Source organism: Bos javanicus, chromosome 13, assembly GCF_032452875.1.
Source record: "Bos javanicus breed banteng chromosome 13, ARS-OSU_banteng_1.0, whole genome shotgun sequence".
Lineage (NCBI taxonomy): Eukaryota > Metazoa > Chordata > Mammalia > Artiodactyla > Bovidae > Bos > Bos javanicus.
The window spans coordinates 69,878,287-69,891,527 of NC_083880.1; the positions used below are offsets into that span (position 1 = coordinate 69,878,287).

The 13,241-nt window shown below is 45.4% G+C and overlaps 1 protein-coding gene across 7 annotated transcripts in view; it reads right to left on the bottom strand.

The window, feature by feature from the left end:
• ZHX3 (zinc fingers and homeoboxes 3) overlaps positions 1-13,241 on the bottom strand; it is a 135,516-nt gene that overhangs the window by 98,290 nt on the left and 23,985 nt on the right. Inside the window, exon 1 of one of the 7 annotated variants that reach the window (XM_061437593.1) lies at positions 46-5,992. The exons of the other annotated variants lie outside the window; for them this stretch is intronic. The gene's annotated coding sequence lies outside the window, so the exon portion shown is untranslated. Of the gene's footprint in view, positions 1-45; positions 5,993-13,241 lie in introns of those variants that run through there. 7 annotated transcript variants of the gene reach the window in all.

Sequence of the window (13,241 nt, forward strand, 5' to 3'; positions counted from 1 at the left end):
ACCGCAGAGGCCCTCCCCGCCGCCCCCGCCCCCCAACCTTCACACCTCTAGCCATCTTCAGAGTCCAAATTCTCCAGTTCTCCAGGTGGGATGTTTCCTGGCTCTCAGCGCCAGGGGCTTGGACCTCAAATCCCTCAAATCCTAGCTCATTTCTCTCCTGCGTGTTGATTGTCTCTGGTCAAGTCACCACCTCACCAGTTTTCTCATCCTGAAAAAGATGAACAGGGTCTGCCTCCCCAGCTCTGGGAAGCTCGTTTCAGAAGCTGTGTGCACACCCTGGTTTTCGCCTCCATCTCCCCTGACCCAGGGGCCTCTGTGCTGCCTTCCTGGCACCTCCTGTCACCGGGAACCAGTCCCGGGCCCCTGGGCCCTTCCCCTTCCCAGGCTCTGTCCCTCGTGGCCGGAGGAGGGGCCCGTCTGTTCCGGCCCAGGCTCCACTGGTCCTGCCTCCCTGTCTCAGGCCCCGCCACCCTTCCGTGCGTGCTAAATCCCACACACCCCACGTTCATCTCCCATCCAGTAAACGCCTCCTCTCAATTATCTCTCCTCTGGCCTTAGGCACCAGCCGCCATGCGAGGATTGAAGCATCAAAGCCTCCAGATCAACTTTCTCTTTCCCCACCTTGCTGCGGGAATGTCAACGCCCCCCAGGAACCATGGAAACCATGGTTTGAAGATGGCAGAGCATCAGTCTGGGTCCCCCCATCCCCATGGTTGACTGGATTTAAAACGAACATGCTGCTGCTACCGATGCTAAGTCGCTTCAAAAATGTTTTAAGCCACTGAGATTTCAGCAGGGTTTATCTGTTACAGGAATTAGCATTTCTTTAGATAATACAGGCTGAATTTAGATAGTTGGAGAGCAAGCAGGAGGATTCTAGTGGTAATGAAGAAAATTTATACAGAAGCCTGAATCTAGGATCACTCGTGATCTGATGAAACCAGCTTCATTTACATACTTCTTATCCTCCTTGGGCTCCAAAATCACTGCAGACCATGAAATTAAAAGATGCTTGCTCCTCAGAAGAAAAGCTAAGACAAACTTAGACAGCGTATGAAAAACCAGAGACATCAATTTGCTGACAAAGGTCCCTATAATCAAAGCTATGGTTTTTCCAGTAGTCATGTATGGATATGAGAGCTGGACCATAAAGAAGGCTGAACACCAAAGAATTGATGCTTTCGAGCTGTGGTGCTGGACAAGAAGACTCTTGAGAGTCCCTTGAACAGCAAAGAGATCAAACCAGTCAATCCTAAAGGAAATCAACACTAAATATTCATTGGAAAGACTGATGCTGAAGCTGAAGCCCCGGTACCTTGACCACCTGATGTGAAGAGCTGACTCATTGGAAAAGACCCTGATGCTGGGAAAGACTGAGGGCAGGAGGAGAAGAGGGCAGCAGAGGATGAGATGGTTGGATGGCACTGCTGACTCAATGGACATGAGTTTGAGGAAACTCCAAGAGATGGTGAAGGACAGGGAAGCTGGTGTGCTGTGATTCATGGGGTCACAAAGAGTCGGACACAACTTAATGACTGAACAACAACAATTCTCTTCAGATTACTTTGAAACATGTTTTCTCATCTGACACAACCATCATCATCATCACGAATCATCAGTGCTGTTATAATTAACAGTTTGCAAACAAAAAAACAGACTTAGAGCAGTTAAGGTGGGTCCAAGGTCCCATTGCTAGTAAATGGAGGAGCCAGGATTGGACCACAGGACTCCCGACTCACAGTCCACTGGCGTCTCCCCTGCAGCATCCAGCCTCTCAGAGCCACATGCCAGGGCTACAACTGAAGTACACAAGGGTGTTGGAATAAAACAGAGGAAGAGAGGGAGGGAGTCTGGCAGAATTGGCTAAAGGCAGACTGTGGAGGACTTTATAAACATCAGGCTGTGGAGTTTAACTTTCATACAATAGACAAGGGGGAACAATAATCATCCTTTCTTCGAGCTCTGTCTCTTCAGCCTCTGAACATGCTAGAATCCCTCGCATCCTACAATCACCCCTTCCTCAGGAAGCCCACAGCCCCTCTTCTCCTCATACCTCATCACTGATCTCCTTTAAGAGGCAGACCCAAATCTCCACTTCATCACCTGGTCCTCTATCCATCAGTCCCCCACCTTTTTGGCACCAGGGACCCATTTTGTGGAAGGCAGTCTTCCCACCAGCTGGGAGGGGAAAGAGTTTCGGGATGCTTCAAGGACATTACATTTATTGTGCGCTTTACTTCTGTTATTACTACATCAGCTCCACCTCAGATCACCAGGCATGGGATCCAGGAGGTTGGGGACCCCTGCTCTATTCCACCGGCTCTAATGAATTATGACACTGCAACAGTCACCTCTAGTGATACCTCCTAAGAGCTGGGTTCAATGGACGGACAGCAACATTTCCTTTGACCTTTTTAGGGCACTTGCCAGTGCTGCACTCTTGAAATTTCTCTGCCTTGATTTCCACACCCACACTCTCTTCACCTTCCTCGTCTCTGTCTGCTCCTCCTTGGTTCTGGCTTCTTTTCCTCTGCCTTTACCCTAAATGTCCTTGTTTCCTATGGCTCCATTTTGATCCTCCTCTTACCTTACTCCGCTCTCTCTCTGAAATCACCCCACACACAGCTTCAACTGACAGCTACATACTTCCAGTTGGTAGGGAAGTATCTTCCAATCTTACATCTCTGCAGTCCAGATCTCTCATGTGAACTCTCCACATCCTGGCTACATTTCCCTGCTGGTATCTCCCTGGAGGCTTCTCAGGTGGCACAGTTGGTAAAGAACCTGCCTGACAATGCAGGAGACTCAAGAGACTCAGGTTTGATCCCTAGATCAGGAAGATACCCTGGAGGAGGAAATGGCAACCCACTCCAATATTCTTGCCTGGAGAATTCCATGGACGGAGAAGGCTGGCAGGCCAGAGTCCCCAGGGCTGCACATGACTGAGCACGCATGTGTGCACATCTCCCTATGGATTCCATGGGCCCCTCAAATTCAACATGGCTAAAATCACACTTAGCACCTTGCTTACCACACTTGTTCCTACTCTTTCTGCATCGATAATGACAATATCTGTTGAGTACTGTAGCAATCTGGATTCTCCAGAGAAACAGAACCAACAGAATACGTGTGTGTGTGTGTGTGTGTACACACACATACAAATTAAGAGATTTACTTTAAGGAACCAGCTCACATGATGGTAAGGGACTGGCAAGTCTGAAATCTACAGGGAAGACCAGCAGGCTGGAAATGCAGCCTGAGTGGATGTGCAGTCCTGGACTCAAACAGGCTCTCTGGAGTCAGGGAAATGGCAACTCACTCCAGTATTCTCACCGGGATAATCCCATGGACAGAGGAGCCTGGCGGGCTACAGTCCATGGGGTCACAAAGAGTCAGACACGACTAAGTGTTCATACATGTAGGGGTGACTAAGTAGTCCATGTTAACTTCAGGCACCAACAAATAGCTGGTTGTCTTATAAACATTAGAATTAGTGAAATATTAATAAGATATAGTCCAAATATTGTATTTGGTCATTTTCTGAAGCCAAGGAGTTGTGGAAACTCTCTATCAGCTATTCCTACTGAACAAGACAGAGGCTGATTTCCTCTACCTAAATGTGCATATATGTAACTTGACCTTTTCAAATTCTTATTTATGTACTGTCATTTAAGTTTTAAAAGACTTTTATAAACGTTTTTAAAATGTGTTTTATTCTATCTGACAGGAAAGAGGGGCAAATGCCTAGGATCACGTAACTGGTAAAAGGCAAAAGTGAGACTAGCCAGGCCTTTCTGCCCCCACCTATCATTACTCCACAAACCTATTCTGGCTTCCTGGCCATGGAGCCTCCAGACTCTCAGTGGCATGAGGCCACAGAGAGACCACGTCTGACTTGCTCCCCCAAGGGGTCTAGCACAGCACCTGACACACAGCAGACAAAAAGTACATCATTGGTGAACAACTGAATTCATTCTCAGGTTGCTTTAGTCACCTTGATGGTAGGATGGGGCATAGAGCACTGCCAAATCTCTTGGCTTTTAAAATGCTATTGGCATCATGAGGAATAAAGGAAAAAGAAAATAGTATCTTTTCAAAACCCTATGTGTTTATTCCCAAGGGATCAGAATTCTGAGCCAGGGCCCCATTTCAGCACATAAAGTAGCAAGGAGTATGTTTTTCAGCTTCCTAGAAAATTAAGTGTTGGTCTGATGGAGCAAGTGGAAGACTGAAAATACAGCCTTCTCATGGGAAAGGAAAAACTGCAAGGTCTCTGGCATAGTAGAACCATTTGCACGGCTGGTACAATGATCCAGCTGTCACTAACTTACCATGGCAAAAAATGGGCTTAGTAAAGAAGCAACAATTCATTCAGAGGGACGCACAGCAATACGACAGAGGATGAGATGACTGGATGGCATCACTGACTCGATGGACGAGAGTCTCAGTGAACTCCGGGAGTTGGTGATGGACAGGGAAGCCTGGCGTGCTGCGATTCATGGGGTCGCAAAGAGTCGGACATGACTGAGCGACTGATCTGATCTGATCTATAGCATGAAGATGCAGGTCTGAGGCAGAACAAGCAACAAGGAACACAGAGGCTTGGGGCAGGAAGAGAAATTCTGGGCATGGCTTCACAGCCTTTCTATAAAACCCCATGTGCTCAGTCCCACTAGTGCAAGGGAGAAGAAGGAGCTGGCCACCTTCAGTTGATCACGGTATTCAAGAGGCCTCAAGGGCTTCCCTGGTGGTCCAGTGGTTAAGGGTCCACCTGTCAATGCAAGGGACACATATTCAATCCCTGATGCGGGAAGATCTAACACGCTGCGGGGTGACTAAGCCCATGCGCCACAACTACCGAAGCCCGCACGCTCCAGAGCCTGTGCTCTGCAACAAGAGAAGCCACCGACCGCAGCGAGAAGCCTGAGCGCCCAACGGAGAGTAGTCCCCGCTCTCTGCACCAGAGAAAACCCACACGCAGCAATGAGACCCAACGAGGACAAAAATGAAAACATAAATGACTCTTTAAAAAGTCATTAAAACAGAAAGAGGCCTCCTAACCCAGCAGACATGCCTTCCCTATCGGGTCTTCACCAACGTCCCCAAGAGTGCCAGCTTCCCCCAGTTCCTAAATGACACACCCAAACACATGCCCTCCAATGCCTTCTGATTTCCTGCTCACCACCACGGCACAATGTTTCCGTTTCTTCAGGGACTTGAGATATCCACTATAATCCCAAGATTATCTTTAAGGGCTTCCATAAAAGCCTTTTGCCATCACACATTCCTTAATACTTTATATGTTACTTAGGGAGACAAGTTATGCAAAGTAATTAAGGCGTGAGGCATGCTGGATGAGTCATTTAGATAACTGAAAGCTAATTCATTAAGCACCAAAATATTTCTATAGTCTTGCTAAAATAAACAATGCCTTAGTAAACACAGAATATCGAGAAGAGTTCAAAATTCTCCCCAACCTTCAAGATCTAGTCTGATGACAAATATTCCCTGAAAGTATCCCGCAACCCCCTCTTGCCACCTCCACCCACCACCAGAAATAACCTCTCTTTTGTCTGCGAACCCACATTTTGATTATACCTCCTTTGCAGCACAGTGCTCGATCTACTTTAGGTTAGAGACTTAAATGCACCTTGTCTAACTTAAAAAAAAAAGTTCCTGGAGACCAGAGACTTTTTTTTTTAACCCCAAAGTGCCTAGTTCAACAGGCATACAAACACTTCACAAACTGAAATACTCTTAAAGTGATTCAGATGCTGTCAAGGGCACCATAACACAGCAGAGCCTTTGGGGGTCCTGAGCTCTGGAAGACAGGAAAAGTATGATATTAGAGACCACATTTAGTATCACTAACCCTCTTTGGCCTCTGCTCAGTATTTCTCAGCTTTAGAAGACAATGTTTTTCTACAAGGAAAAAATATTCTAAATTCCTGTTTGGTTTTTCTTTTTTTTCCCTAAAAAGGAATTACTTTTTAAAAATTTCAACTTGCAAACAGAAAATTCTGGCGGCGCTGGCATTGTTAAGCCTCGATTGCCACATTTTCTGGGTCTCAAAATGTGCATGCAGATGGCTGCCGGCAGCTCAGCAGGGAGACGGAGCAGCACGCGGAAGACATGCAAAGTGACGGGAATATAGCCGAGACACTGCACCACGTTTGGTGCCCAGTTCATCAAGTTTGAAAGCCAGGCCCCTCAGTACCGACAGTGCTACGAGGAAATAAGAAACAGAGCGTACCATCCGGCAAGCTAAGTTTCAAGCTCAAGGTCCAAAGCAACTACTTCTGTCTGGCAGGGCCAACAACATTGTTTTCCCGAAGCTTTTAGTGTTTGGCTATGACGAACCAGGCGCTAAGTATAGTTTAATATTCTAAACACGCAGCTCAAACTCACACCCTCCTCACCAGCAGTAGGGGATTCTAAGCGGTCAGCCCAGGATGGTCAGAATCAACAGAATGATTATAAATCCCAAGCCAAGGAGTTAATTTCCTGATCATTTTTATAAACAAAACAGGAGTCAGTGAAACAAGCACTGTTAGTTATGGTCTTTCATTCTTAACCAAACCCTAATTTGTTGACGGGGCTAAAGGTCGTCTTTTTTTTTCTATATAACATTAATAGCTAACATTGGTTTTTTGAGTGCAATTATGCTACTCACAGTGACCCTGTGAGGTACGAAATATTATCTTGAATGGTGAACCCCAAGTTCCCTCTCTAGCAGCTATTCTCCTGTAGGATTCCCTGTCCTTATCATGGAAAAAAACAGAATTTTCTTCATAAAAGCTGGGAGCATGGGGTGGCAGGCCTTCTGGGATCACGATACTATCTAGTCGTGTATGCAGCCCCTAGGGGATAATAACTGCTCTTGTCTTTGGCCTTTCGTTGAGTAAAGGGATTTTAAATCCAGTGTCCTCAGAGATAGAACTGTGTCACATGAGTTAATATTACTGGTAACTGAAGTACTAAAACATGCAAGATTAGGATGGAAGCTTTCTAAATTAAACTGCATTACTTCCTTCTCAACCTTTCTGAACTAATCAAACCATAATTTGACCTATTCCTGCTGAACAGGATAGCAATTATGATTGATTAATGTATTCAGAGACCACGGAGGCAAACAAGATTGTTTCCTCTCAGAGTGTCCCCAAACTGCTATGCTTTGGATGACTTCGTAGAGGGAGTTTTGTCTCTGTCATCACCAGCTGTCTCTTCTTGCTTTAGCCAGGGTGACAGACTTTAATGGAGGGTCTCTTAATTCAGAGCCTCTGCCATCAGCTAAACCTGGAAAGGCAAGCTATTAACAGTCATGGGCTAAGGCTCGCCCTCACCTGCCTCCCTTCAGACCCAAGCAGTTGGCCTCCCATGTTCTATCCACTGCAGCCGCCTTTCCCAATCCTGCCTAATTATGAAGAATTATAAGAGGAGACAGTGGAGCAAATTGAGCGAGTAGCACTAAACTATACACATTACCACATGTGACATACACAGCTAGTGGGAAGTTGGTGTAGAGCACAGGGAGCTCAAGCAGGTGCTCTGTGACGACCTAGAGGGGTGGGGTGGGGTGAGCAGTGGGAGGCAGGTTCAAGAAGGAGACATATGTATATTTATGGCTGATTCACGCCAATGTATGGCAGAAACCAACACAACACCGTCAAGCAATTATCCAATTAAATTTAAAAAAAAAAGAATTACCAGGTATGTGTGTGGAGAGTAGAGTGTTAAAATATACATTCTCAGTCCTCTCTCCTAGAAATTCTAATTCAGTGGGCCTGGAGTGGAGCCCTGGAAGCTGAATTTTTAACGCAGACCCTCAGATGATTTCCACGCCAGGTATAGAAATACAATACTACATGTCACCATGCTGCTCACTTGGAATCAGGATGCCTTCAGAAGCACAGTGAACCTGAGCCAAGGCTGACTGCTTCCAGAGAGACCCACAACCAACAAAGCTTTCAGGTCACTGCTCTGCCACTGCTCTCAGGAAAAATACCCCAGTCTTCTGAGGCTCCTCCAGGGTGGCCATCAACCCTCTTCTCATTGCTGGAACGCCATTCACCCAAGACGTGGCATGCCTTCCTTCTCTGTACCTCAAACGTCCTGCCATCCTTTTGATGGCTTGGATAACCACAGGGATGACCCAAACAACTCTCAAGCCTCAGTTACTTGGCCTCCTTCACTGAGTTCACTTCACTTGGGCTATGTATGTCCGTGGCAAAACCCGGGTGCCTGTTCTGTCCAGTAATTAATTGCTCCAACTCTGAAATCTTCCACTCACATGTCCTTCTCCACTCCGGGGCTCCAATACACCCAGTGCTTGGTTTTATCCACACCTCTGGCCCTTTTCTCCTCCAGGTCCAGCTGGGACCCCCTTTCCTGCTTATGCTGATCACTCCCTGCTCGGAGGACAGTGTAGTTCCTCCGCTACACTGTCCTACCGCGGCTCACTGCAGCCGGCCTCGACCCTGGCCCAGTCCAAATGGATGTCTTGTTTGCTCCTGACACCAGCCAGCTGTGTGCTACTGGTGTCCTGATCAATCCACAGCCTCCTACCTCAACAGAGCCCTGCACACTGCCGAGAGGTCACGGGCATCGGCCCAAGTTCACTCTTCCTCTTCCTGACCTTGACTCTTTGTCAAGCCTCCTTGCTTTTCCTCTGACTTCTTCCCACTTATTCTTAGCAAAACTCTATTTCACAGAAATGATGGAAGTCATCAGACTAGCACTTGCTCATAAGCTGTCCCACCAGAAAATACAGCTATGTCCAGATATTCCATCATAAGGGCTGCCAAGCCCATCCGTGCCTGTGCGGGGCCTACTGTTTGCTTGGTTATTTAAAGCAAGCTCCCTGGTGATAATCATTACTGAAGTAAGCTGTAACAGTCGTGAATGGGGGGGAAAAATCCACCCTCTCAAAGGATCCCTCTACCCTGAGAATCTTAAGATTGGGAAGAGTCTAAAAAGAAAAAGAAGAAAACAAAACCCTCTTACCTACAAGCATTTAACTAAATACAAACAAAAGCTGCATACAGAATGATTATAAATTCTAAGCCGAAGAGTTAATTCCCTGATAATTTTTATAAACTCAAAACCAGAGTCAGTGAAACAATACTGTTAATTATGGTCTGTCTCTCACTCTTAACCCAAATCTAGTTTGTTAATGAGGCTAAAAGTCTTTTCCTAACTTTTTTTCTCCATATAATATTAATTGCTAACATTAATTGCTTTTTGTGTATAATTATGCTACTTATAATGACCCTGTGAGATAAGATATTATTTTTCTCCATTTACAGCTGAAAAACAAAAAAACAGACTTAAGCTGTTATGGAATTTGCCCAAGGGCTTGCAGCTAGTAAGTGGCAGAGGGAAAATTAAAATACAGAGCCTGGGACTTCCCTGGTGGTCTAGTGGCTAAGACTCTGCACTCCCAGTGCAGGGGTCTTGGGTCTGATCCCTGGTCAGGGAATTAGATCCTGCATGCTGCAACTAAGACCCAGCATGGCCAAATAAATAAATAAATAAATTCTAAATCTTTATTAAAAAAAAAAACAAACAGCCTGAACACAAACTATATGTTTCAGCATAGGGCTTGTTGACACTAAGTTTCCAGGAAATGCACAACCCTAACACAAGCACTGTTTTTTATGCTCCAATGAAGAATCACCCAATATTAATCTCACAGAATGTTGAATGTTTATTTATTCATTCCTACATTCTTATCAGAGGGCAGCAAAGAATAAGAGAAAAGATTCTACAGTCAGACCATACAGATCCAAATTCTAGCTCCAACACTTTCTTAGCTTTGTAACTTCAAAAGTTACTTATCTAAGCTCAGTTGTTTCAAAACAACAATAAAAAATAGGTCATAACCATTACTACCTTAGTAGCCTCTCCCAGAGGTTGAGAGAGAATGTGTGAACACACTTAACCATGGACCTGACACATAATTTCAAAAAAGGTTGGCTGTTACAATCATTTTATCGTTCAAAAGGTATCCGGGACCTGTAGCTAGTGGAATCTACACAGAGACGGGGCCAAGACTGGACCATAAATAAGCCAAGGCTGTCCCTGCCCTCTTGGTCTTGCAGTCTATTGGGGGAATGGACCATAAAGAAGAAAACAAACATCTGGGTTAAATACCTGGAATTCTGGTGACATGCTAAGCAGGAAATGCATGTGTACTGAGAGGGGGACAATGAGGAGGCAGCTGCTATAAAAGGGTGATCAGAGAAGGGACTCCTCTGAGAAGGGACATTTTCGCTGAGCCCAGATGTCAGAGAAGGCCCTTCCCCTAGAAGAGTCTGGGGACCAGTGCCAGGCAGAGGGAAGTGCTACACGGAAGAGAAGAACTTGGCTCTGAGCAGATCCGACAGTACTTCCACCTTACAGGAGCATGGCTAGCGAGGAGTGGAGGGTGGAGAAGAGGCAGAGGCTGGCACCCGAGTGTGGACGTGGATCTCAGGGCGGTGAGAGGCCTCAAAATGGGCAGAGGACGCTCGAGGGGACAAGGTCTGATAGGCTGGCTGGCTGCAGGGGGAGAATGGGTTAGAGAAGGCAGGAGTGGAAGCTGGGAGACCAGGCGGCAGGCAGGGGCAGTCACCCAGCTGAAAGAGGACGGTAGCCGGATGAGGAGGACGGAGGGGAGGGCGGGCAGGCCCACGGCCCACACTGATAGACTAGACGTCGGCTGAGGAATGGGGGAAAATCCAGGTCGACTCTCGGAGGGCTAAACAGTGAATGGATGGACAGTGCTGACTAAAGGGAGGCTGGGGGCAGGAGAATGCAGGAGAAGAGAGGGCACAGGGATCGAGAATGAGGAATACAAATCTGGAAGCTTGAAAGGGAGAGACTGAGTGATCAATTGTGGGCATGTGAAGTTTGAGATCATTGTGAGTCTGCAAGGAGAGAGAGAGAAGGGAGGCAGGAGTTAAAACTGTAAATCTAGAACCAAAGAAAGGTCTGGGCGGGAGGTGTAACTGAGGCAGTCATCTGCATCCAGAGGGTAATAAAGTCCTGGGAACGGATGAGATCACTTAGGAAGAGAATCTGATGAGAGAAGGGAGGTAGCCGAGTGAAAGAAGGGAATAAATAATAACAAATCAGGCAGGTAATCTAAAACTAAACGTGGTAATGCAGCCCATACAATGTGCTTGTACGGCTGCCCCAACGATGTGCTTAATAAACGCCTGTGGAACAAATACAAATAAATTCTTAACACATTCCCTCCAGGCCTTCCTTTAAAAGAACAAAATTTTTCATTTACGATTTCTTCCCCCAAATATATCTGAAGCATCAGAAAAAAACCTTTTTGACGGTTTGGATTGTGTTCAAAGGAATTCTTTTCCTTTAGAGGAAAAGCAAGGATTCTTTTCAAAAACTCATTAAAATTAAAGATTGCCTGCTTGAAATTCAAGGCCTTAAAAACCTTACACTGACGCTCTGTAAAAATTCTGCCTCAATATACGAATTTCCCCTTCCTTATAATGCAAATGCAACTGTATGTGTTACTGCAGATGTCATTTTGTCCTGAAAGATGAAACTGGTACTTTCAAACGGTTCAAGAGTCAAATGAAAAATGCAAAAGGCTCAAGAGATCAAGGACTTATTTTAAAATGTTAAAAAAAAAAAAAAAACCTTAAGTTACCTGCTAGACCATCCAAAAACTGATAAGCAGGGAGTTGAAAAGGATAGAATTGCCAGGAAAATAAGTAAATATAACAGCTACTCCTCAGGTGAAAATGAAATAAAGCTATAATCTCTGGGTATCTGTTGATACAAAAAACTCATTATGCTCTTGAGGCTAAAACTATCACTAAGAACCATCAAACCAAAATCATAGCTGTCAACACCACTGGAATACTTGAAATGTTTCAAAGATTTCCAGCGCATAAGAAGAAAAGTCAGTAACAGAGGCCAGAACTCTTCCTTCCCTCAATTGTGCAGGTTAAATCAAGACTGTGGTTCTTTTTAAGACCATAGCACCATGAAATTCTTCACCTCAGATATGTAAGTGAGTGAGTGAAGTCGCTCAGTGTGTCCAACTCTTTGCGACCCCATGGACTGTAGCCCAACCAGGCTTCTCCGTCCATGGGATTTTCCAGGCAAGAGTACTGGAGTGGGTTGCCATTTCCTTCTCTAGGGGATCTTCCGACCCAGGGAAAGGAGAGGCCTATCCTAACTTTTAAAGGATTGTTATTCCACTTCATGATATGGCTATCTAAGAGCCTAGGAGGCTTCCAGGAAGATCTCATGAATGGATGGATAACGAGCATCCATTCATTCGTTCATTCAGCAAATGCTGATTAAGCACCCATTATGTGTCAGGTTCTGGGCTCTGAAGATACATCAGTGAAAAAAACCTCACACTTACAGATTAATGGGGGGAAAGAGACAGTAATCCAACAAATAAATTGGTATTTACCAAGTAGTGGTAAGAACCATGAAAAAAAAGTAAGGTTGATTAAGGAGAACAGGGAGATGAGGTGGGTCTTCCACAGAGTGGTCAGGGAAAGGCACTAAAAGGTTATACTGGAGCAGAGACCTGAGGCAAGAACCAGGGTATCCAGGGAACAGGGTTCCAAGCTGACACAACAGCAAATGCAAAGGCACTGAGGCTGGTGTTTGCTTGAAGTTTTTAGGCAACAGCAAAGAGATCTGTCGGGCAAGGCTGGGAGTGAGGACAGGGAGGCAGCCTCAAAGGCCATGGCAGGGACTTCATGGTGGGAAGCTGTTGGAACACTCTAAGCAAAGATTCTAACCTCTTTTTTAAAAGCATCAGAAAAGGAACAAGTTCTTACAAAAACAAGACATACCGCTGACAATCTATTTGTAAGTGTTAACAAGCAGACCATAACACAATTTTACAGTACAGTAGCATTTCTATAAGAAAAAACATACTTACATATGGGAACAAAAGACTAAAGGGATAAATAGGAAAGGGTGGTTTACTATGGTTTGTGGGATGATGGCTTTTTTCTTAACCTTTTCTTAGGATTTTTTTTTCCTTCTAGTTTTCTGCCTTAAACATGAGTTACTTTTGTAATTTTTGATGTCATCGTAGAAAATTTTAAAACTCACCTCCACTAGCAGAATGCCCTGGTCTGAAATCTTACTTAAATATGACCCAAAAAAGAGGACCATTTTCTCCCCAAATTACCCTGCTTCCCACGCAATGTTTCCCTGTTACGAAGCACTACACCAATCAAGTCCCACGCCACATAGCAAGGTCA